Source organism: Bison bison, unplaced genomic scaffold, assembly GCF_000754665.1.
Source record: "Bison bison bison isolate TAMUID 2011002044 unplaced genomic scaffold, Bison_UMD1.0 scf7180017864489, whole genome shotgun sequence".
In the NCBI taxonomy this organism is placed as follows: domain Eukaryota; kingdom Metazoa; phylum Chordata; class Mammalia; order Artiodactyla; family Bovidae; genus Bison; species Bison bison.
Genome location: NW_011495048.1, coordinates 8,386,961 through 8,412,689, shown reverse-complemented (window position 1 = coordinate 8,412,689; position 25,729 = coordinate 8,386,961). Strand labels below are relative to the sequence as shown.

General features: G+C 39.0%; 1 protein-coding gene across 11 annotated transcripts in view; it reads right to left on the bottom strand.

The window, feature by feature from the left end:
* Positions 1-25,729, bottom strand: part of EHBP1 (EH domain binding protein 1) — a 570,368-nt gene that overhangs the window by 457,571 nt on the left and 87,068 nt on the right. The window lies entirely within an intron of this gene.

Below are 25,729 nucleotides of genomic sequence, written 5' to 3'. Positions count from 1 at the left end.
AATCAGGAAGTTCACGGTTCACATATTGCTGAAGCCTGGCTTGGAGAATTTTGAGCATTACTTTACTAGCATGTGAGATGAGAGCAATTGTGCAGTAGATTGAGCATTCTTTGGCATTGCCTTTCTTTGGGATTGGAATGAAAACTGACCTTTTCCAGTCCTGTGGCCGCTGCTGAGTTTTCCAAATTTGCTGGCATATTGAGTGCAGCACTTTCACAGCATCATCTTTCAGGATTTGAAATAGCTCAACTGGAATTCCATCACCTCCACTAGCTTTGTTCGTAATGATGCTTTTTAAGGCCCACTTGACTTCACATTCCAGGATGTCTGGGTCCAGGTCAGTGATCACACCATCGTGATTATCTGGGTTGTGAAGATCTTTTTTGTACAGTTCTTCTGTGTATTCTTGCCATCTCTTCTTAATATCTTCTGCTTCTGTTAGGTCCATATTATTTCTGTCCTTTATTGTGCCCATCTTTGCATGAAATGTTACCTTGGTATTTCTAATTTTCTTGAAGAGATCTCTAGTCTTTCCCATTCTGTTGTTTTCCTCTATTTCTTTGCATTGATCGCTGAAGAAGGCTTTCTTATCTCTTCTTGCTATTCTTTGGAACTCTGCATTCAGATGCTTATATCTTTCCTTTGCTCCTTTGCTTTTCACTTCTCTTCTTTTCACAGCTATTCATAAGGCCTCCCCAGACAGCCATTTTGCTTTTTTGCATTTCTTTTCCATGGGGATGGTCTTGATCCCTGTCTCCTGTACAATGTCATGAACCTCATTCCATAGTTCATCAGGCACTCTATCTATCAGATCTAGGCCCTTAAATCTATTTCTCACTTCCACTGCATAATCATAAGGGATTTGATTTAGGTCATACCTGTATGGTCTAATGGTTTTCCCTACTTTCTTCAATTTCAGTCTGAATTTGGCAATAAGGAGTTCATGATCTGAGCCACAGTCAGCTCCTGGTCTTGTTTTTGCTGACTGTATAGAGCTTCTCCATCTTTGGCTGCAAAGAATATAATCATTCTGATTTCAGTGTTGACCATCTGGTGATGTCCATGTGTAGAGTCTTCTCTTGTGTTGTTGGAAGAGGGTGTTTGTTATGATCAGTGCATTTTCTTGGCAAAACTCTATAAGTCTTTGCCCTGCTTCATTCCGTATTCCAAGGTCAAATTTGCCTATTACTCCAGGTGTTTCTTGACTTCCTTCTTTTGCATTCCAGTCCCCTATAATGAAAACGACATCTTTTTTGGGTGTTAGTTCTAAAAGTTCTTGTAGGTCTTCATAGAGCCGTTCAACTTCAGCTTCTTCAGCATTACTGGTTGGGGCATAGACTTGGATTACTGTGATATTGAATGGTTTGCCTTGGAAACAAACAGAGATCATTCTGTCATTTTTGAGATTGCATCCAAGTACCGCATTTTGGACTCTCTTGTTGACCATGATGGCTACTCTATTTCTTCTAAGGGATTCCTGCCCACAGTAGTAGATACAATGGTCATCTGAGTTAAATTCACCCATTCCAGTCCATTTGAATTCGCTGATTCCTAGAATGTCAACATTCACTCTTGCCATCTCCTGTTTGACCACTTCCAATTTGCCTTGATTCATGGGCCTGACATTCCAGGTTCCTATGCAATATTGCTCTTTATAGCATTGGACCTTGCTTCTATCATCAGTCACATCCACAGCTGGGTGTTGTTTTTGCTTTGGCTCCATCCCTTCATTCTTTCTGGAGTTATTTCTCCACTGATCTCCAGGCGGCTGCGACGACCGGCGCACTAAGCACAGGTGGCTGCGACGAAAGCATGGCTGAGAGGAGCTACCCCACGTCCGAGGTCAGGGGCAGCAGCCGAGAGTGCCAGGCTGCAACGGTGCAGGAACGGCCGAGAAGAGCTACCCCGCATCCGAGGTCAGGTGGGGCAGCCGAGAGGAGCTACCCCGCGTCCGAGGTCAGGGGCAGCGACGAGAGGAGTTACCCTGTGTCCGAGGTCAGGGGCAGTGGCCGGGAGGACCAACCCCACTTCCAAGGAGCCATGGCTGCGCGGCGCAGGAGGGCCTAGAGGAGCTATCCCACGTTGAAGGTCAGGAAGGGCGGTGGTGAGGAAATACCCCTCCTCCAAGGTAAGGAGCAGCTGCTGCGCTTTGCTGGAGTAGCCGTGAAGATATACCCCATGCCCAAGGTAAGAGTAGGTATTGCAACAGGGCATCAGAGGGCAGAAAACTAGTCAATCTAATCACACTAGGACCACAGCCTTGTCTAACTCAATGAAACTAAGCCATGCCCCTGGGGCAACCCAAGATGGGCGGGTCATGGTGGAGAGATCTGACAGAATGTGGTCCACTGGAGAAGGGAATGGCAAACCACTTTAGTATTCTTGCCTTGAGAACCCCATGAACAGTATGAAAGGCAAAATGATATGATACTGAAAGAGTCACTAGGTCCTTCTAATTCCTGGTTCCAATCCCTTCATGAGGGTAAATCACAGTTTTATCTTTGGCTTCTGTGATCCCTTGTATCCTTACTACAGTAAATTTCCTGCTTTTACTATGCTGCTATCAAAGAATTTCTGCCCTTTGCAACCAAAAAAGAAAGTTATAACTAACCTGTCGTATCTCAGTGCTTCAGTTCATGCTTTACTCATTCCACCATGAAAATAACTAAGAAGTTAATAGGTATGGTTTTGACTTAGATTTCCAATTCTTTCATGCCAGAAATGCCAAGAACTACAGCATTTAGTCTTGTCCAGATATAATCCATAGCAGTCAATCCTTAAGACACAAGTTCCAAACTATGGGTCTTGTTTATTGATCCAAAATTTAAATAATGGTGGGCAATCTCTTCAGTTTTATTGGTTACAAATGACCAGCTGACAAGTTGCTCAACTTCTGCGATTAGAGTAAAATTCTAGAGCGATCAAGAAAGGGTTGCTTGTTCAAGAAAAACAGTTAAGGAATTGACTGGCTCTTCAGAACCTGTGCCAACTCCCTTTCTGCAGGTGGGCTGGATAGTGGATACCTTTTATGAAAGGAAAACCATCATCTTAGGAAGAAAAACTCTTTCTCTGCCATGAACAAGCTGAATGCAATCACAGAAACTGCAGACAAAAGAGCTTTTGATGACAGATATTATTGATGCCTGATGCCTTCAAAGGCATTCCAGGAAAGGTGAAGGAATAATTATGACTAACAATAGCTCATGCTTCTTCCAGGATGTTACTCACTGGACCAATGGATCACTTGAGAAATGTGTCGGTGAGTCAAGCTCAGTTTGGCCAAAAAGATCCCAGGTCTCCAGGATCTTTACATTGAACTGAGTAAACTCCAAGTGAATATGTACTAGGGGAGAAGTAAAGGTGGAAGAGTTTGATGGTTTAAAAAAACAGAATATGCTCCTTCAGTCTTCCCATCCATCATCTCACCCCATACATCTAAGCAAAATGAAATTATCAAGGCCAGTGAAAAAAATCTTGAGCATACCCTTCAGAAGGATAAAGGACCCAGATGAAGGAGAGGAAACACCAGTAGGAAGTCTAATAACTCACCAAATATCTGAAACATGAGCCTATAATTTTATATTGCAAGTTATTCAATAATAATGGTGACAAACAAAAAGGAGGTTGGACTGAATGGTGTACAGTATAGCTCAAGGGCCAAATGCAGCATTGATTAAATTTATCCTATGATAATGGCACTAACATTCACTGTTTTATTTCTTACTGTATCACGCATTCAGAAGAATCTATTAAAATACAGACACAGTTTAAAGAAGAATAAAAACCCAATACTTATGTATTCATCACCTAGCCTAGTTTAGGAATAAAATACAGTAAGTGCCCTACATATGGACCTTCAAGTTGCGTACTTCCAAAGATGCAAATGTGCATTCCATCAACATCAGGTGTGAATGAAATTACAGCTTGCCTTCTGTCTCCTATTGCTGAGGAGCCTTCAGCTCTACCATCTCTCACCTCCTCTCCCTCCTCCAATCAGTAATTCTTCTTGCCTGTTCACTTGATGCTGGCCCGTATGTCAGCTGTTATATTATACTATCGTACTTTTTCAATGTACCATATTGTAAGATTTAAAACGTTTTAATTTTTGGTTTTTTTTGTGTGTGTGTGTGTGTATTATTTGTGTGAAAAGTATTATAAACCTATTACAGCACAGTACTATATAGCTGATTGTGCTAGTTGGGTACCTAGGCTAACTTTGTTGGACTTAACAAACAAACTGGACTTACGAATGTGCTCTCAGAACAGAACTTGTACATATGTAGGGGACTTACTGTATACAGGAGAATTGTGCAGGTTATATGCAAATACTACACCATTTTATATAAGGAATTTGAGCATCTGAGGGTTTTGGTGTCCACAGGAGTCCAGTCCAATCCCCTGCTGATGCTCAGTATGAGTGTATATATGCATTCAGTCCACCATCTAAGCTCAGAACACCACAAGCTTTCTTTAAGCAGCCTTTAAAGAACTTGCTGTCATTTGTTTTTACTGACTCAGAGGTACTGATGATGGAGCTGGTGCATTAGCATGGCATTGACAGCTATCTTCAAATCTAAGCATGTGACTTCCCTGGTGGTGCAGTGGATGAAAATCCACTTGCCAATGCAGGGGACATGTGTTGATCCCTGGTCCTGGAAGATTCCATATGCCACAGAGCAACTGAGCTTTTGCACTACAATTACTGAGCCCATGTGCCTAGAGCCCGAGCTCTGAAACAAGAGAAGTCACTGCAATGAGAAGCTAGAGCACTGCAAGAGTAGCCCCTGTGCTCACAACAGTTAGAGAAAACCCACACAAAGCAACAAAGACACAGTGCAGCCAAAAATAAACAAATAAAAATTTAAAAAATCTAAGCATGGCTTCTGCTGGTGGCTTGATGTGGGAAACAGCCATAGGATTTTCTGCTCAGTAATCCTTCCTCTTCTCCAGTAGCCCCCCAGCTCTGCCACCTCAGGAACTGACATATTCTTACATGATCTCACATGAACACTAGAGTTAATTGACTTAAGGAAAGCCATTACCCAAGTTGAGCCAATGACTCTCTTCTCTGGGATTCTTGGATATCAGCCAAAGAAAACATCATTGGTGGCAAGTTCTAAGATATAAATTCCTCCCCTCCTGCTACCCAAGTTTTGTTATAGGTCAGGTTTACCTGCATCATTCTTTCTTCAAGATCTGTTATCTCTTAGAGGGTTCCTCAGGATTCTCTCTTCCCACATAAGAATAGATACTCAATCCAACCTGTTCATCAGACATCTAAATTCTAGCTTTTAAGTTTAGATTAAAGCTAGGAAATCTCTTCCCACTATATCCATTGTCTCATATCCATAGACTCCTTCAGAAATACTTGACAAAAACAATTTGGCTTTTCTAGCAGTCCCTTCCAGAGACCTGATATACATCAAGGCTAAGGTGACAGAGGGGGCCTTTTATGAAGCAACTCAAGCATATACACAAAGGGACATACTAAAATGAGGTTAATCTGAGCACTGTGAGAAGTTAATTTCTTTGCTTTCCACCATTGCAATTCAAAGCTCCTTCTTCCTGCACACCCTCACATAACTCCATACCTCCAGCATGGAACAGGATCCCAGTGAAGAAATGAAACTCCAGAAGAGAGGGGATTAGTTAGGAGCAAGTGGGAGTTCAGAGCTCTCATCTTCTATAATGCTGATGATTTAGGAGACAGCACAGTTTTTTTTTTTTCCCACAAGGGAAGTAGGGTTTAAAAGTGTTTTAATATCAAAATGCAAATTTCACCAGTGATTAAAAAAATTTTCCCTTGGGAAACTCTTAGTGAAGTAGAAAAGGTATGACTTTGGATCCAAACAGTTTTGAAATCTATATTCAAATACTGTGACTTGGGCAAATTACTTGATCTCTCTTGCCTCAGTTTCTTCACATGAGAAACAAGGATTAAAGGCATGGGGATTTTAAAAGACATAGTTTAAAGGGGGCCTGGCATATGGTTGTGCTCTATAAATGTGTTATACATTCTTTCCTGTTTTTCTCATCTGCTACCAAGGGCACTAAGATATTAGAGCTTGTTCTATATACTAAATATTCCCAAGAGTATTAAAGGAGGAAACATCAGCAAAAGCAAAAAGGATTCACCAGAGGGGAATCTTTGAGAAGGGGACTCCTTACAGATTTATATTTGAAAAGGGAGAAGTAACTAATAAGCCCTGTATTTGTCAGGCATGGTAGAGGGAGGTTTAACCTGGACTTTTTCTTTTTTTCCTCAGCGTGTTTATAATATTAACCACCAAGCCCCTGATCCCAATGCATTAAAAAAAAAAAAAAAACAGACATAATACCAATATTAGTTTGGTAACACTTTTTGAGTCACTTGATCCTTTGACACTTTTCCCCAGAAAACTCACGTGTGTATTTGTACTCAACACAACTCCACATTGGGGTAGTCTCTGCACCCTCTGAAATAATGAACTCTGACCTACATAAGTACTTTGACTTCACTGTGGTCCTTCCCCTCCTCAGCAGCCCACACCACCTGCTGCCAAGTAGAGTCTGGCAAGCGGCACTGGGCTGGCGGAAGGCTGGATGTTAGCAGGACACGTGGAATGGAGTCAGTGGTGGCGATAGGGTGGAGGTGCAGGGCAGCGTGCCCTCCAGCCGTTCCTGCTCCGGTGTGCCAGGAGAGCGGCAGCAGCAGAGGCAGAGAGATGAGCAGAAGCAGAGAGAGTGGCGGCAGCAGAAATCTCAGGTCTCAGGGAACCCTCACGAGGTGTGGGCGGTGCCTCCTGGCAGGGCGGCTCCCACATAGGATGGGAGAGGAGAGGGCAGGGTGAACCCCGCCCTTCTGGAGAACTGAGGGAAGGCAATCACTATAAGTCCCAAGCGCGGGGACAAGAATTTGCGCTAGGTTCTGGGTGATTTTCTTCCTCCTCGGTGAGAAGGGTCCTGCCATGCCCAGTCTAGGGGTGTATTGTCTAGGGGTGAGCAGGGACAGAAAAGTAGCTGAGTCCCCTCATATTTGTCAGACATGATGGAGGGAAGTTTAATATGGGTTTTATTTTAAACCAGAAAGTCCCTGACCCCAGTGCATTTGAAATACAACCCCCACAAAACACCGATATTAATTTAGTAACATTCTTGGAGTCAGTGATTTCTTTGCCAAGCTGCTCCATGGTGGACAGGACCCGCAAAGCTAGTGAACCTGCTTCAGGGGGTGGGACCATCCTTAGCCAAGCGACCTGGAATTACTGCAAACTGCGCTTTCCAGGTAGTGCTAGTGGTAAAGAACCGGCCAATGCAGGACACATAAGAGAAGCAGTTTGACCCCTGGATGGAGAAGATCCCTTGGAGGAGAGCATGGCAACCCACTCCAGTTATTCTTGCCTATAGAATCTCATGGACAGAGGAGCCTGGCAGGGGCTACAATCCATAGGGTCACAAAGAGTCAGATACGACTGCAGGGACTTAGCATGGAAGCACGTGCACCCTCAGGGTGGGGCAGACTGGCATCCCTCAGAAGCCTTTGAGGCTAGGTTAGAGAGCTTTGAGGGTAGGTTAAGGTAGGTTAGATGCCTCCTGGGGTCAGGAGCTGAGTTGGACTTCTGGGCAGGATGGGTGGGGAGGGTCATCTGCCCCACTCCCTTCGAGGCAGGAGTCAAAGGGGTGGAAGGGCAGATGGTTATCATCCCTGGGCATGGCCGTTGTCCCCAGACCTAAAGGGACAACAGGCAGACCAGCTAATCATTCTGTAAACTGTTCAATGTACAAAGGCCTAAAACAGATACCTCAGGCTGCTTGCACTAATAAATAACAACGGCATCCCTCGGTCCTGTGGGGTAGGGAGGTACAAAGTGGAATACTTAAAAACAAGATTAAAAAAAATAAAATCACACTTGGTCCTTAAAATAAACTCACCTTCCCTCATTTTACCCACCTACCCACGGAAATGGTTGTTTTACTTCCACTTTTACAGTGGAAGTAACTGGCGCTGAGAGGTTGCTCAAGGTCACACAGTTAATAATCGACAGAATCAAGATCTGAACTAGGTCTGACCCCAAACAGTGTCCTTAGTTGGGGTGGCATTCCCTCTTTAGAAATGAGGCAGGTATACTTCACCATTAGTGGGAAAAAACAACCCCTCTCCAAATAAAGATGCTGGGTACCTGTATCTTGCCAAGGTACCTGGGAAAACTATTGCCTTCCTTTTTTTTCTGACCACAAGAATGTCTTTGCTCTGAGCTATTTACACCTTCCCCATTTTGAGACAGCTTATTTGGCTGCAATCACAGACTGCAGTCTGTGAAGCTCAATTTTTTTCTTTTCTGAATCTAACTGGACCTATGATGTGGACCTAACTAGCCCGAGTTCAGACCGAATGATCCAACCTGGCATTACTGACAAATGATGCACAGTCCCTTCCAATAAATACAGACTTTCAAACTACCTTGGTCATTTAACTATCAATTATCCAACCACTCTACAGATACTTAATGAGTATCTCTGCCTTTCCCCGTGCCAATCTACTCTTTCCTCTGCCAGAATTTTTTTTTTTTTTTTCAAACATGGTTAAGATCCAGTTTCTCCTTTGCTTAAAAGCCCTCAGTGGTTTCCCACCATGTACAGGACGAAGACAAGTCTTGTCACAAGAGCCTTCTGACTGTCCCTGCAGCTCTTAAGTTTGGAGCAAAGACAAAGTGAAACTTCAAAGTAGAGCCAAGTGTTTTAAATAGCTGCAAGAGTACCGATTCTTGTCCTCGGATCCTATGTGAGAATAATCAGAGTGTAAAGTATAAATAGTAAATCAAATCCTTCACTCCTCAGCCCTAGAGTGTTTCTAACAAGGAAATGTGGGCTGCTCGGAGTGATGGATTCTGTTTTGAAAAATGAGCCGGGGAAGCTTTGGGAAATAGTTAACTGGAAATAGAAAAACAAGGCCAAAGCAAAAAGGAAATGTAAATATTCTGGGTTTAAAGGTCAATGTCATTGCTGGGTTCATGCTTCAAAGTTTACTCTGGATTTCCTGGTAAATAGAGAAAGAAGGCAAGTAGATTACATTCTTAGAATTTTTTTAATATAAAAGAGGAAACTTATCAACTATTGAAACAACCAGTTATTTTATGTGTTTTTATCTTTGTCTTCATTAATTTTTATCTTTGTCTTTTTTAATTGTCAAATTAGTGCATGTCTTTCGTAAACAATCCAAATAACACACACATCTATACAATAGCGAGTGTATGCCCCCTTACTTCCATTACCCTTCTCAAGAAGGAAACGCTAACCCCTGAGTCTAGTCATCCATTTCTAGAGGTTTTATGGGTTTTAATTTTGCAATCAGAAGTACTTACATAGCTTTCATAGAATGTGGGGGTTTTGTTCGCCTCCTTTAACAATATATATGTATCATTTTTACTATGTTCTTTTGTAACCTGCATTTTCACTTAGTGTATGAGGTACATCCATCTTTATCCATACCTATATCTAAATCTATATATGTATCTATAATCTATCTATATATATCTGTCTCTTTCATTTTAATGTCAATAATACTCCATTATATGAAAGTAGCATAATTTATTCAACCATTCCTCTACTAATTTATTTTTATGTTCTAGTCTTATAAATAATGAGCATCCTTGTACGTAGACTTTTGTGTGGATATATAAGTATTAATGGAGGACAGGGAAGCATGGCTTGCTGTAGTCCACGGCGTCGCAAAAGAATCAGACGTGACAGTGAGTGAATACTGAATAACAGCAACATGAGTATTTCTGTGGAAAGATTTACAGAAGTGGAACTGAGGGATCACATTTAAAATTTTGATCAATTTTCTTAAAAAAGACTGTACTGATCTATACTCTCAGCAACAGTGTTTGAGAGTGCCCGTTTCCCTGTTCCCTTGCCAACACTAGATAATATCGACATTTTTCACTTTCTAGCACAAACTTCTAAATGGAACTTCTTCCAGCAAGGTCAATATAATTTAATCAAGAAAGGAGACCAATGATACCGTCTCATTTCTCTTGTTGTAGGGTGTTAGTTTTCAGGCTGTGCTCTGTGGAGCCCCAGGAATTCTAAAGGATGGGTGAGGCGGAGCACTGAAGGAGAAGATTGCCACCCTCTTAACCAGGGCAACTGAGTTTTTTTCTGTTTTACACGTTGCACTTTGGGATAAGATATTATTTGAAGGTAAGATTTTGTTATTAAAAACAAGTTTGTAAACCACAGGTCTGGGCCTTATTTCTTATTGAACCATTAGCAACTTGAAGAAGAATTGAAAATGGGTTCCTTCAAAGCAAAGAAGGTTAAAATAGTGAATCTCTAGCCATAGCCAAAATATTGTCATTCATAAATTAAGTGTATGGTGTGTGTGTGTGTGTGTGTGTGTGTGTGTGCTCAGTCATGTTCGACTCTTTGCGACCTCATAGACTGAGCCTCATATTACCAGGCTCCTCTGGCCAAGGGATTTTCCAGGCAAGAATACTGGAGTGGGTTGTCATTTCCTTCGCCAGGGCATCTTCCCAGCCCAGGAATCGAACTGGAGACTCCTGCTTTTGCAGATGGATTCTTTACTGCTGAGCCACCAACATGTGCACACAGCATTCCTGAGGAGTCACCTTTACTATAAATAGCATCCTGGGAAGGAAGGTAAGAAAAAGAGGATTTTGAGTCACAAGGATTACAAACAATTTCAAAATGACGCAGTGAGCATCTTGTGTGGCCTAGTAGCAGCCCTTCTTTGTCTCACTGGCTCCTCTCTTCTCTCTTTCCATTCTTTATCTTCCTTACTCTACCCCTCAACAGAACCAAGAACTTTAAAGTATTTCCCTCTATGAAGCATTGCAGTTCAGCTTTTTCCAGCTCTCTCAAACTGCCATGGTCAATCCCTTCCTAGTGCTCGTCTCATTAAATCCACCTTCTCTAGGAGGTAGTTTTCTTAAAATATGGCAATAGAAATATGTTGATTTTTTTTTCTCTACACCTCTGCTATTTCTTCCTAACTGAAACACTGTCACTGTATTGCTTTAGTTCCGTTATTATTTTATAATATATCTGGGCCCTCCAACCAAATGTTAAAGCAGCCCACACAAGAACTCCACTTTTTGTAGGTTTTAAATGCTCAGTCTCTGGCATCTGCCTCATAAGTGCATAATGAATAACTAATTATAATTATAAAATTAAAAGGTGAGTAAATGATAAATGAATATAAGACCACCCCTGGATATTTTGAAAGATGTGACAGATATCTCTGTGCAAAGGCCATAAAATTAGTAATTCTTAGAAAGTTCAGTTAAAACATTTAAACTTATTTTCAAGTTGTATTTATCTTTTAGGAGATACATAATGTAAGCTTATCCTACTCAAAATGTCTACTCCTTCACATTTCTTTTTTATGTTGGCCTTTACTCTTCTAAACTTTCTTTCCTACTTCTGCTATGAGCTAGATGTTATTTTTGTTTATTCCCTTCCCGCCTGGCCAGATAGGAAGGAAGCAGAGATGATTATCTATATCAATATAATATCCCCTCTTTCTGGGATCCCAAGAATAAAGAATACTATATAAAGTAGCATGCTATGTAAACCAAAGCTTAGAATATCCTGTAGTGAACCATCATAAAATATTACTTGAAATTCCTACAGGATCTTCTGCCTGCTATATTTAATTCCTAAATCTCATGTTATTAAAAAAAAAAAGTCTGTTTGCTTTTTCATCAATACTCACATTACAGAATTCTTTTCATCAAAAGTGGCTTAGTTTGGACTGAGGAAACAGGAACATATGATAAGTTAGAATTTCTTATATTTGACCCTTTGCTACAAATTTAAGCCCATTAATAGCTCAAAGCTCAGACAGTAGACCCAATTCCATTGTGGATATATATAACTGTATACAGAAAGTATAGACTCTGTCGTATTCTGTTTGCCGTGAAAAAAGTTTCATTCAACTATATGTTGCCTACAAGATACAGATTTAAGCACATACATAGGCTCAAGGGGATATAAGAAAATATTCCATTTAACTAGAAGCCAGAAGAAAGCAGGTGAACTATATTTATATCAGACAAAATAGACTTTAAGCCAAAATGGTAACAAGGGGATCATTTGTCAAGAAGGTATAAAAATTATACATATATACAACGTTGGAGCATCTAAATATTTTAAGCAAATAATAACAGATCTGAAGGGAGAAACTGACAACAGTACACTAATAACCCCACTTTCAGCAATGGATAATCACCTGGACAAAAGCAACAAGGAAAGGCTGGACTTCAGTCATACAGTAGACCAAATGAACCTTACAGACATTTATAAAACATTTCACTCAACAGTAGTAAAATACACATTCTTCGCAAGTGCATGTGGGGCATTCTTTAGAATACATTATGTGATAGGCCACAAAGCAGGTCTTAGCAAATTTAAAAACACTAAAATCATACAAATTATTTTTGCCTATGACAATGGTATGAGACTAGAAATCAATAACATAAAGAAAATTCAAAAACTTGCAAGCATGTGGAAACAACCAGACTGCTGAAAATAGGTCAAAGAAGAAATTGAAAGAGAAAATTTCAAAACTTAAATAAAAATGGAAAAACAATACACCAAATCCTCTGGATGCTGCAAAAACAGTTCTGAGAGTGAATTTACAGCAATAAATACATATAATAAGAAAATAGCAAGATCTCAAATAAAAACCTAACTTTACATCTCTAGGAACTAGAAAAAGAAGAACAAAATAAGCTCAAAGTTAGCAGAAGGAAGGAATTACAAAGATCAAAGCAGAAATAAATGAAATAGAGATCAGAAAAACAATAGAAAATATTAATAAAACTAGGAGCTGTTTTTTTGAAAAGATAAAAAGTCTTTAGCTAGACTAAGAAATAAAAATAACTCAAATTACTAAAATTAGAAATGAAAGAGGAGACATTACAACTGACACCACAGAAATACAAGAGACCACTATGAATAAAATATGCTAACAAATTAGATAAACTTGAAGAAATGGATAAATTCTAAGAAACATACCACCTACCAAGGCTGAATCAGGAAGAAATAGAAAATCTGAGCAGACCAATAATAAGTAAGGAGGTACAATCCATAATCAAAAACCTTCTAACACAGAAAAGCCCAGTACCATATGGCTTCACAGATGAATTCTACCAAACATTTAAAGAATTAACACTGATCTGTCTCAAACTCATCCAAAAAATTGAAGAGGAGAGAACAATTACAAATTCATTTTAAGAGTCCAGCATTAGCCTGATACCAAAACCCGATAAGGATACCACAAGAAAAGAAAACTATAGACCAAAATCCCTGGTGAATATAGATGCAAAACTTCTCAACAAAATATTAACAATTTAACAACACATTAAAAGGATCATACACAATGACCAAGTGAGATTTATCCCTTGGATGCAAGAATGTTTCACTATATACAATCAATAAATGTAATATACAACATTAATAGAACAAAACATAAAAATCATGTAATTATCTCAGTAGATATAGAAAAGGCATTTAACAAAATACAACATCCTTTCATGATAAAAGCTCTCAAAAATTGGACATAGAAGGAAAATATATCAACACAATAAAGCTACATACAACAAACTCATGGTTATCATCATACTCAATAGTGAAAGATTGAAAGGTTTTTCTCTAAGATCAGGAAGAAGACAAGGTTGCCCACTCTGACCAGTCTTAATCAACATGGTACTGGAAGTCCTAGAGCAATTAGGCAAGACCAAGAAATAACGAGCATCTAAATCATAAAGGAAGCAGTAAAACTGTTATTATTTGGAGATGATATGATCTTATACATAGAAAATCCTAAAGACTCCACCAAAAATTGTTGGAACTGATCAATGAATTCATTAAATATGCAGGATATAAAATCAACATATAGAAATCAGTTGTGTTTCTGTACACTCACAACAAAATATCTGGAAAAAACCCTATCCCATTCACAATAGCATCAAATTAAGAAAATATTTATGAATAATTTAACCAAAAATGTGAACGAGCTTTACAATGAAAACTACAAGACTTCAGTGAAAGAAATTGAAGAAGACACAAATAAATGGAAAGATATCCCTTGTTCATGGATCAGAAGAATATTGTTAAAATGTCCATACTCAAACCACTCTGTTGATTCAATACAATCTTTATCAAAATTCCAAGAACACTTTTCACATAAAAAGAAAAAATAATTCTAAAATTTCTGTAGAACCATATAAGACCCCAAATAGCCAAAGCAATCCTGAGAAAGGACAAAAATGGAAGCATCATATATCCTGGTTTCAAAATATACTACAAAGTTACTGTAATTAAAACAATATGGTACTGGCATAAAAATAGACACAAAGACCAATGAAATAGAATGGAGAGCCCAGAAATACACTCCAGCATATATGGTCAACTAATATTTGACAAGGGAGCCAACACTCAGTGGAGAAAAGGTAGACCTTTCAACAAATGGTGTTGTGAAAACTGGACAACCATATGCAAAACAATGAAACTGGACCCATATTTCATACCACTCAGAAAAATTAACTTGAAATGAATTAAAGAGTTAATCATAAGACATGATTCTATAAACTCCCCTAGAAGAAAGAAAGCATAGGGAAGAAAGCTCCTTGAAATTTGTTTGGCAATGATTTTTTTACATATGACACCAAAATATCAGGCAATAAAAGCAAACTTTTATTTGCAAAAGTGAGGCTACACTGAACTAAAGAGTTTCTGCACAGCAAAACAATCAAAAAATGGAAAGGCAACTAAATGAATGGAAGAAAATACATCTAAACCATATATTGTATAAGGGATTAATAGCCAAAATATATAAAGAACTTATACATCTCAGTAATGACAACAAATAGTCTGATTTTAAAATGGGCATAGGAAGTGAATAGACATTTTCCCAAAGAATAATGCAAACAGCCAACAGATACACAAAAGGATGTATCTATACACAAAAGGATATCACTAATCATCGGTGAAATGCAAATAAAACCACAATGAAATACCACCTCAAACCTGTTAGAATGCCTGTCACCAAGAAGAAAATACCAAATGCTGGTGAGCTTATGGAGAAAAAGGAACCCTTGTGCAATGTTAATGGAAATGAAAATTGGTTCAGTCAAATTCATAGAAAACAGTATGGGGATTCCTCAAGAAATTAAAAAAACAACTACCATGTGATCTAGCAATCCCACTTCTGGGTGTACATCCAAAGGAAATGAAAACAGGATGTTGAAAAGATGTTCACTGCAGCGTTATTCGCAACAACCAAGATACAGAAACCTCCTAAGTGTTGTTCAAAAGATGAAAGGATAATGAAGATGTGATCTGTTTTCACATATCACACAAATATACACATGCAAACACACAATGGAGTACTATTCAGTCATGAGAAACACGGATGGAACTTGAGGGCATTATGCTAAGTGAGGAAAGTCAAACAGAGAAGGACAAATACTCTATGGTATGTGGAATACTATATGGTATGTTGGAATATAAAAACCTGAACTCATTTAAACAGAGAGTAGAATGGTGTTTATCAGGAAGTGGTGGGCAGAGGAATGTTGTTTATGGGTACAAACTTAAAACTAGTATATAAATAAGTTCTGAAGGATCTAATGCACAGCATAGTGATTACAGCCAACAATAATGTATTATAAACTTCAAAGCTGCCAAGAGAATAGATCTTTAATTGTTCTCACCACAAAAAAGAAATGAAAATTATGTGATTGATAGAGGTGCAAGCTAATGCTAGGATAGTAATCACATTGCTATATATGAATGTATTAAATCAACATTTTATACACCTTGAACTTACACAATGTTATATATCAATTATATCTCAATTTTTAAAAGAAAAAATTTCTATAATTCAGTAAACTTACTTTGTATCAACAAAGTAAACAAGAAAGAATGATCATAACCAGAAAATATTATCCTATCACTCCTAAGTCTAGCAAAAAAGGCTGACCTGATTACTTGCTGACATTCAACTCTTATCTGCCATCATTCCAACTGTCCATGTAACACAGTTATGGCAGAAAAAAAAGTTTTATAAATCAAAACAACACACAAAAGAAAAAAAGGCAAGCTTATAATTAATATGTGTAGGCAAAATGAGTTATTACTTTAAGTACTTACCTTTTCTGTGGTTCTCACAATAAATGTGGCAAAGAGAAAAAGATTGAAGATGTAAGCAGAATGACTTAAGCTGTGGTTTAAGAGTCAGCCACACCTGAGTTTGAATCCTGGTTCTGCCTCTAAGCAACTATGACCCTGGGAAAGTTGCTTAACTTCTTTAAATGTTTGCTCAGCTCTAAATTAAGACCAGTAATTTCTTTCTCATAATTGCCACTGTGAGGACAAAATGGAAAATATGTGCTTAATAAGTGGTAGCTATTTTGTTGTAATTATCACTGAAGCTTTACTGTATAGCACTTTGCCATGTAAATTAATTTTTGTATTTGTGTCTCCCTTTGAGCTTCTTCAAAACACTTTATAGACATCATTTTATCTGAATCTCCTCACAGCTTATAAGCTAGATATGACAGACATAATTAACCTCATTAGGGAACCAAAAGGAATGCCTTCCCTCAGTCATTCAGCATCTGGTAGAGCTGGGACAAGAATCCATATCTTTTATCCTTATCTTTTAAGAACAATTCTCCAATCTGTTCTCACACAGCAACCAGAGGAAGCCCTTAAAACAAACAAACAAAAAACCCCCACCATTTGATAATGTTAGCCCCTGCTTTCTTGTCCCCCTCCCCTCCTCTTTTCTCCATCTCTAGCCACTCTCCTTTTAAGTTTCTAGTCTGAGATTGGTCCAGAATATCAAAGTCCTGACTCCAGCTTTACTGGTGAATCTCCATAAAGGACAGAAAAGCCTAAAGCCCTATGACTTAGTCTAGAGAAATACCAGAAAGAAAAAAAAATCAGGTCAACAGTAACCTAACTAAACCACAAGGGAATACTCATGAGCTTTCTCCTGCCTCCTTCGTTCTACCTAATTCTCATTCTGCTCTGGAAAGATCAAGAACACTTCCTTTAAAATGCCTCCCTGGTTGCTTAGACAGTAAAAATCAGCCTGCAATGCAGGAGACCCAGGTTCACTCCCTGGATCAGGAAGATCCCCTGGAGAAGGAAATTGCAACCCACTCTGGTATTCTTGCCTGGAAAATCCCGCAGACAGAGGAGCCTGGTGAGCTACAGTCCATGGGATCGCAGAGTCAAACACAACTGAGCGACTAAGACCAACACTACTAGAAAACAGAAAGAAAAATATTGAGAGATAATTTTTTGTGCAAAAACATTTATATTCATCTTCTTCTCAAAAGTGCTATGGGCAGACAGTTATGAGAATAAAATACAAAAATACATGAGGCATTGCAAGTATGTACCTAATATCCTAATATCAATTTGCTGTAGGTCAAATATTCCTCAACTTTTGAAGAGTTGGAACATTATCCTGTAAAAGTTTCATAATGTTTTGAAAATTAAGAGCAGTATATCAACTTGAATAACTCTGACATGTCTTTGACTGATGTTGCAAGATCATCATTGCTCTATATTGCAATGGAAAAACTTAGATTTCAAAATTTTTCCATTTCAGTATATATTCAGAAAACATAATTGTTTGTGATTAAGGTATTATGAGGATAGCATTTATCAGATCCCTTTTATCCACAGAAGAAACAGATAGGCATTTGTATTACAAGATACATTGCTAAGTTGAGGGAGGAATTTCCCCTCAAAACCCATCTTCTCCTCTGCTCCTAACTTTGTCACTGATGCTCAAATTTCATTATTAAAGGTTAGTTCATTTAGGGAGGCAATATTGTTTGTACCAGGTTTTGTCAAAACAAAGATATAACCAATTGTAAAGTGAAAGTCACTCAGTCACGTTCAACTCTTTGCCACCCTATGGACTATACAGTCCGTGGAACTCTCCAGGCCAAAATACTGGAGTGGGTAGCTGTTCCCTTCTCTGGGTGATCTTCCCAACCCAGGTCTCCCGCATTACAAGAGGATTCCTCACCAGCTGAGCCACGAGGGAAGCCCAAGAATACTGGAGTCAGTAGCCTATCCCTTCTCCAGGGGATCTTCCCGACCCAGGAATCAAACCGGGGTCTTCTGCATTGCAGGCAGATTCTTTACCAGCTTAGCTACCAGGGAAGTGCCAACCAATTGTAAAATGAACCGCTATTTTATGTACCTCTAAGAAAGAAATACCAGTGCCAACTATGATAAGATATCTCCAATTGTAAGAGGCATCCCAGTTTCAGAGACATGAAAATATGAAAAATGTGAGTCTTAAATTCTATGAAATAATTAAGAGCATAGACCTTAATATCAAACACATCTTGATGGACATCCTGATTCTGCTATTTGATAGATGTCTTGCCTTGGGAATATTACTTAATTCCTTTGACCCTCTATCTTCTCCTCTGTAAAATTAAAATATTAATATACTCCTCTGTGGTTAGTAAGAATTACCTACAATGAGGTATAGAAATGTGCTTAGTCAGAGCCCAGCCCTTTGTTAGAACTCCAAAATAGAATTTTAATGTTATTAGGGAATAATCTCTTAAATTAATTACCACTGGGGAGAGTAGCGTATTAAGTACCCACTGCTCTGATTCCTTACTTTCAGTAAGTTTGTGATATTTTTTTTTTAGGTGTAGTAAAAATTCCTCATGTTTTTATTAGAGTATAATTGCTTTACAATGTTATATTAGTTTCTGCTGTAAAACAAAGTGAATCAGCTATATGTACACATATATCCCCCCTCCTTCTTGAACCTCCCTCTCACCGCCCCCATCCCACCCCTGAGTTTGTGAGATCTGAGATAAAACAGACCTTCACAGATTGAGGCATTTGACAAAACATTTGTTTGTGAGGGAGGACATAAGTCCAGAATTGGGAAACTTTTAGGGAGGGAAGGCCTGGGGTTTGGGGAGCTGAATCACTACACCAAACAGTATTGTGTCAACTTTGGCTCAGGATTGCTTCTGGTTACAACTTGATTCTACATTTAGAATATAGTCATACCCTTGTATGGAGAAGGCACTGGCACCCAACTCCAGCACTCTTGCCTGAAGAATCCCATGGCCGGAGGAGCCTGGTGGGCTGCAGTCCATGGGGTCGCTAAGAGTAGGACACAACTGAGCAACTTCACTTTTACTTTTCCCTTTCATGCATTGGAGAAGGAAATGGCAACCCACTCCAGTGTTCTTGCCTGGAGAATCCCAGGGATGGGGGAACCTGGTGGCTGCCGTGTATGAGGTCGCACAGAGTCGGACACGACCAGTACTGGGTGTTCATTGGAAGGACTGATGTTGAAGCTGAAACTCCAATACTTTGGCCACCTGATGCGAAGAGCTGACTCATTTGAAAAGACCCTGATGCTGGGAAAGATTGAGGGCAGAAGGAGAAGGGGACGACAGAGGATGAGACGGCTGGATGGCATCACCGACTCAATGGACATGGGTTTGGGTGAACTCCAGGAGTTGGTGATGGACAGGGAGGCCTGGCATGCTGCAGTTCATGGGGTCACAAAGAGTCGGACAAGACTGAGAGACTGAACTGAACTGAACTGAAGTGACTTAGCAGCAGCAGCAGCATACCCTTGTATATACATATACTCGTATGTTAAGTGAAAGAAGCCAGTTAATACGAGACCACGTACTATACAATTTCATTTATATGAAATGTCTAAGAACAGGCAAATATATAGGAGACAGAAGGAAGATTAGCGGTTTCCAGTGATTAAGGGAGGGGGGTGGGGAGTGGTAGCTAAGGAGGATGGGCTTTTAGGGTGATAAAATTATATTGTAATGATGGTTCCATAACTCTTGAATATGCTACAAACCACTGAATTGTACACTTTAAATGGGTGGATTTCATCATATATAACTTAAACATCAATATAGATGTTCGAAAAATAAAAAAGAATGCATTCCTATATTTTGCTATTTTGAAGTCTAAAACTAAACTGTAAAAAAAAAATCCCTTTACTTTTTAAGCAATTAGAAACAACTGAACGCAGAAAACAGCCGAACACCTGGGGCTTCCCAGGTGGCACTAGTAGTAAAGAAGCAGCCTGCCAATGCAGGAGATGCAAGAGATGTGGGCTTGATCCCTGGGTTGGCAAGATTCCCCTGGAGAAGGAAATGGCAACCCACTCCAGTATTCTTGCCTGGAGAATCCCATGAACAGAGGAGTTTGGCAGACTACAATCCATAGGGTTGCAAAGAGTTGGACACGACTGAAGCGACTTAGCACAAACACAGAAAAAGAAATGTATCAACTTTACCTTAAATTACACAGAAGTCAATAAAACTCATGAAGTTCAGTTAAAGTTTTTGCTATATTTCCACCCACTATGTGTACAAATGGTCAATTCTAAATATAGTCTCCAATTTTGTGAACTTCAGAAGATTTAGTCACAGGGGTAATGACCTGGCCTCCGTCATGAGCTGACATGTGTTGGGCAGTGAGCATGCAAACAACTTCTTATAATCAAGGGTAATATTCAAAATATTTAAAAACTGGATTGAGTCAGGCACTGAGTAACCATTATGGACGCCAGCTGGAGACCTCTTAGTTGCTGGAATTTGAAGATGACTGAGGATCCAGGAGGAAGGGCCAGGGACATTGAAAGGAGTGGGTTTGGAGCATGAGGTTACTTGGAAGCTCCAGCAGGGTCATTTTAATGAGTGATCCAAAAGATTTCACTATGTTATCAACAGGTTAGAGCTGTTCCAGGGCATATGTATTGACATTATCTCTCGTATGCCATCAAAATATTCACCTGGCTCTCCAAATGAGAGCCTTAGAATCTCAGAAGTATAAAGATGATCCCTTCTCCTCTGGACATTTACAGATGAGAAAACCAGGGTTGAGGAAATGTGAGTGGCTTACTTACAATGCATAAATAGTAACAGAGTCAGAGAGAGGACCCATGCCTCCAAAATCTCAATCCAGATTAGATGAGGTAGGGAAAGTGGGCAAGGCATGTCACACAAATTAACTTACCCATTCATCATCTTTAACCATTTCCAAACCAGAGCTGCAATTTACTTTCTAGCTATGTGCATAGAAAAAGCATATATATTCTTCATGAGCATAAAAGACCTTGAACATGAAAAACAAAGAGGGAATGGGTCCAGACTTGTAGGTAATTATTTTTAAATTATGTTAATGTGAAGCATCATGATGCACATGTAGCATTTCTCAATAGAATCCATGCATGATTTCAAAACAAATTTGAAGAGAATAAATTAAAGGCATTTAAAATAAAATATACTGGCACATAATTTCATTTTATAACTTTTATATTTTCAGTTATTAGAAAGAAAAGATTAGAAAAGAAATAACAAATGATAGACAAAAATGATTCCACTCACTTTTAAGTTTTATTTAGAGAATTGCCAATAGAATGATGCAGGACATCTTTTTGGAGGCATAGAGTTTTGTATGTATTGGGGAAGAAATGAATACATTCATTCATTCATTTATATTTTAATAATAACTGCTGATATATGAATGGCCTTTGACAGTTTTAAACAAGCTTTCCTGGAAATTCCCTGGCAATCTAGTGGTTAAGACTTGGGATTTTCACTGCCATGGGCCAGGGTTCAATCCCTGGTCAGGAAACTAAGATCCTGTAAGCCAAGAGGAGTGACAAAAAAAAAAAAAAAAAGTGTTTTCCTAAACATGTAATTGAAGACTATTGACATAGGAAATATTTTGCAATATATTGCTAAGCAGAACACAGGTTACAAAAATGTATACAGTTAAAAGGTTATTTTTTGTTTAAAAGGAAAGGTGTCTGTGTGTGTATATGCGCCTGGAAGCTCTAAAAAAAATTGAAGACGCTGAAATACTGTCTGTTCTCCTTGGTTAATAAAATTATGGGTACTTCTTTAGTATTTTCCTTTGTCTTTTTCTGTTTTCAAAGTTTCTTGCACTGAACATGTATTAATGTTGTAAAAACATTTTTTAAGTGCTTCCATCTAGACCAATAGGCACATGAAAACATCACTGATTACAGAAGAAAAGTAGATTAAAACCACAATGAGACTATCACCTCACACCAGTCAGAACGACTATCATCAAAAAGTCTTAAAAAAAAAAAAAGTCTACAAAAAATAAAAACTGGAGGGGGTGTGGAGAAGAGGGAACCCTCCTACACTGTTGGTGGGAATGTAAATTGATGCAGACACTGTGGAAAACAGTATGGAAGTTACTTAAAAAACTAAAAATAGAACTACCATATGATTCCCCAATCCCACTCCTGGGCATATATCCAGAAAAGATGAAAACTCTAATTTGAAAAGATACATGCAATATATAGAATGGATAAACAACAAGTCTTACTATCTGGCACAGGAAACTATATTCAATACCCTGTGATAAACTATAATGGAAACGAATATGAAAAAGAGTGTATATATAACTGAGTCTCTTCACTGTACGGCAGTAACACAACATTGTAATTCAACTACACTTCAATAAAAATAAATTTAAAAAATAAAATATAAAAACACTTTGTTAGAATAAAAAAAGATACATGCAACCCCATATTCACAGCAGCACTATTTACAATAGCCAAGCCATGGAAGCAACACAGGTATCCATCAACAGATTGCCGTAAGATGTAGTATACATACACAATGGTATATTACTCAGCCATAAAGAAGAAAGAAATGTTTCCATTTGCAGCAGCATGGATGAACTTAGAGAATATTGGAGTAAGTGAGTTAAATCGGACAAAGACTAATATAGTATGATATCACTTACATGTGGCATCTAAAAAACAAGTGAACTTATATACAAACAGAAACAGACTCACAGACATGGAAACCAAACTTACGGTTAACAAAGGGAAAAAGTGGAGGGGATAAATAAGCAGTATGGGAATAACAAATAAATAAAACAGGCAAACAAGATTTATTGTATAGCACAGAGAACTATGGATTTCCCCAGTGGCTCAGCGGTAAAGAATCTGCCTGCCAAGCAGGAGACTGAGGTTCAATGCCTGGGCTGGGAAGATCCCCTGGAGAAGGAAATGGCAACCCATTCCAGTATTCTTGCTTGGAGAATCCCATGGACTGGTGGGCTACAGTCCGTGGGGTCACAGAGTAGGACACGACTTATTGACTAAACAACAAATTAGAACAACAACAGGGAACTATATTCAGTATCTTGTCATATCTATAAGTGCTTCCATCTATATTTTGTATCCATCGAGTCTCATGACAATCATGTGGCATGTAACACCTCATTTGGTATAAGAGGATATTGAATCTCAGAAGAACTGAGAGACCGGCTACTTGACAGGTAGCAAATATTTAGAGCTTGGGTTTTCATCTTGGTCATTTGACTTTAAATCTTAGGCTGTTTCCTCTACATCATGATGCTCAGTTCTCAGAGCTGGCTTATGCGACAGCTCAGGGTAGCATATTCAGAGATATCTTTATGTTATCTTTGCAGCAGAACATCATCCACTCATTTGTACCTGTAAGTCATTCTGTAGAAACCAGTTTTTCAATTAAAAGAGTAACTGTTCTGGAAGTGGCACCAAAGGCTTGAAGCAATTAATCTCCCACAACAAATTCCTGCAGCTTTATTCATTCGAATAGCCTTTGTTCTGAAGCAGAACACTACACATCACTCTCAAATCTTAAAAGCTTCCTGGATTCCTTCCTGGACTCTGTCATCTATATTATATGCAATTTCCACTCCTATCAGTTTTTATGAAGTATGTGTTTTTCTGAAACATTTTTCTTAAAAGCTACTTCTTGCTTCCTAATAGACCCAATTTCACTGTGAAAAAGCAAAGAAAATTATGGGGAGGTAGAGCTATGGAGCTAAATGTGACCACAAGCTCTGCTGGAAGCTTTGAAAATTATCCCATTTCCCCCGCCCGCACCCTTACCCCATTACCTAACAAGTGAACTGGGAAGGCTGCTGCTTTTGGTTTTCTGGGCATAGAACAATTTCTGAGTGAGTTGAGAGTCCTTGCCATAGGATTTACTGAATACTGTTTTATTCCTTGACTTTTCACACAGATTTTACAGCATCAGGTAAATGTTCTACATGAGTGACCTTGTCCAAATCAGAAACATTTGGAATGGAAGCTCTATAACCATGTTGTGAGGTACAAAGGAAAGCTGTAGGTTAAGCCAAAATCTTCTGGATTTGGGTATGTTTGCCATAAACTCCCTTAATCCTTCAGAGATTTGATGTGTGGTTCTGGGCCTAATAGGGCTTCCCTAGTGGCTCAGAGGTTAAAGCATCTACCTGCAATGTGGGAGACCTGGGTTTGATCCCTGGGTCGGGAAGATCCCCTGGAGAAGGAAATGGCAACCCACTCCAGTATTCTTGCCTGGAGAATCCCACGGATGGAGGAGCCTGGTGGGCTACAGTCTGTGGGGTTGCAAAGAGTCGGACATGACTGAACGACTTCACTTTCACTTTCACTTTTCTGGGCCTAATAATGATGGTTTCTAGATGTTTATTTCTTTATTCTGCTTTTTTAAAACAATGCATATCTTTGGCCAGAGGAGAGGATGCTGATATCTTAAGTAATATGACCCAGATATGTCTGGACGTCACAGGCAGCCTTGTCTTAGGTTCACAGATACCTTGAAGTAGAATTCAGCACTTCTACACTTCTCAACAAGAACAAATTTAACTCCCATGAGACATTATAAGAAACATAGGTTTTAATATAGATTCCATGGAGAGAGGCATGAAAGGGCCATATTAAACATCACAAGACAAACCACAGAAATTCCTATTAAGCAACATCTCAGTTCTCCCCACAAAGTCCCCCTAAGGCTACTTCTTCACCCTTTAATCTTATCTACATATAGGCTCCAGTTTTCCCTGGCTCTGGATCTCACTGCATGGTCCCTTGGTCCTGCTCTCCCCCTTACCTCCTGCAAAAAATAAATAAATAGAAAGTTTCTAATGCAGACAAAGTTAGTGAACTTTCTTACACTTGCATCCTCATACCCATCACTCTGTTCAGCAAAGAAATTCCTTTGGAAGCAGCTGGGTATTACCAATTGCAAGCAGTTTTTTCCTGTCACAAATAGTGTCAAGCTATCACTAATTATAAGGAAAAGGCAACTAAAAACCATTATATTACCTCATACCTGTAAGAATGAGTATTATCAAAAAGACAAGAAATAAAAATGGTGGTGAAAACATGGAGAAAGGGATCCTTGAGCACTGTTGGTAGACATGTAAGTTGGTAGAGCCATTATGGAAAACATATGGAGTTTACTCAAAAAATAAAAATAGAACTACCATATGATCCAGCAATGCCACTCCTGGGTTACATCCAAAGTAAAAAAAATCAGTATCTCAAAGAAATATCTGTACCTGATGTTCACTGCAGCATTATTTACAATAGACAAGACATGGAGACAACCTAAGTGCCCGCTGACAGATGACTGAATAAGGAAACTGTGGTGTATATATATGCGAGAGAATACTATTCAGCTTGCTATTGAGGGCATTATGCTAAGTGAAATAAGACAGACAGAGAAAGACAAATACTGTTTAATCTCACCTATGCTGCTGCTGCTAAGTCACTTCAGTTGTGTCCGACTCTGTGTGACCCCAAAGACGGCAGCCCACCAGGCTCCCCCGTCCCTGGGATTCTCCAGGCAAGAACACTAGAGTGGGTTGCCATTTC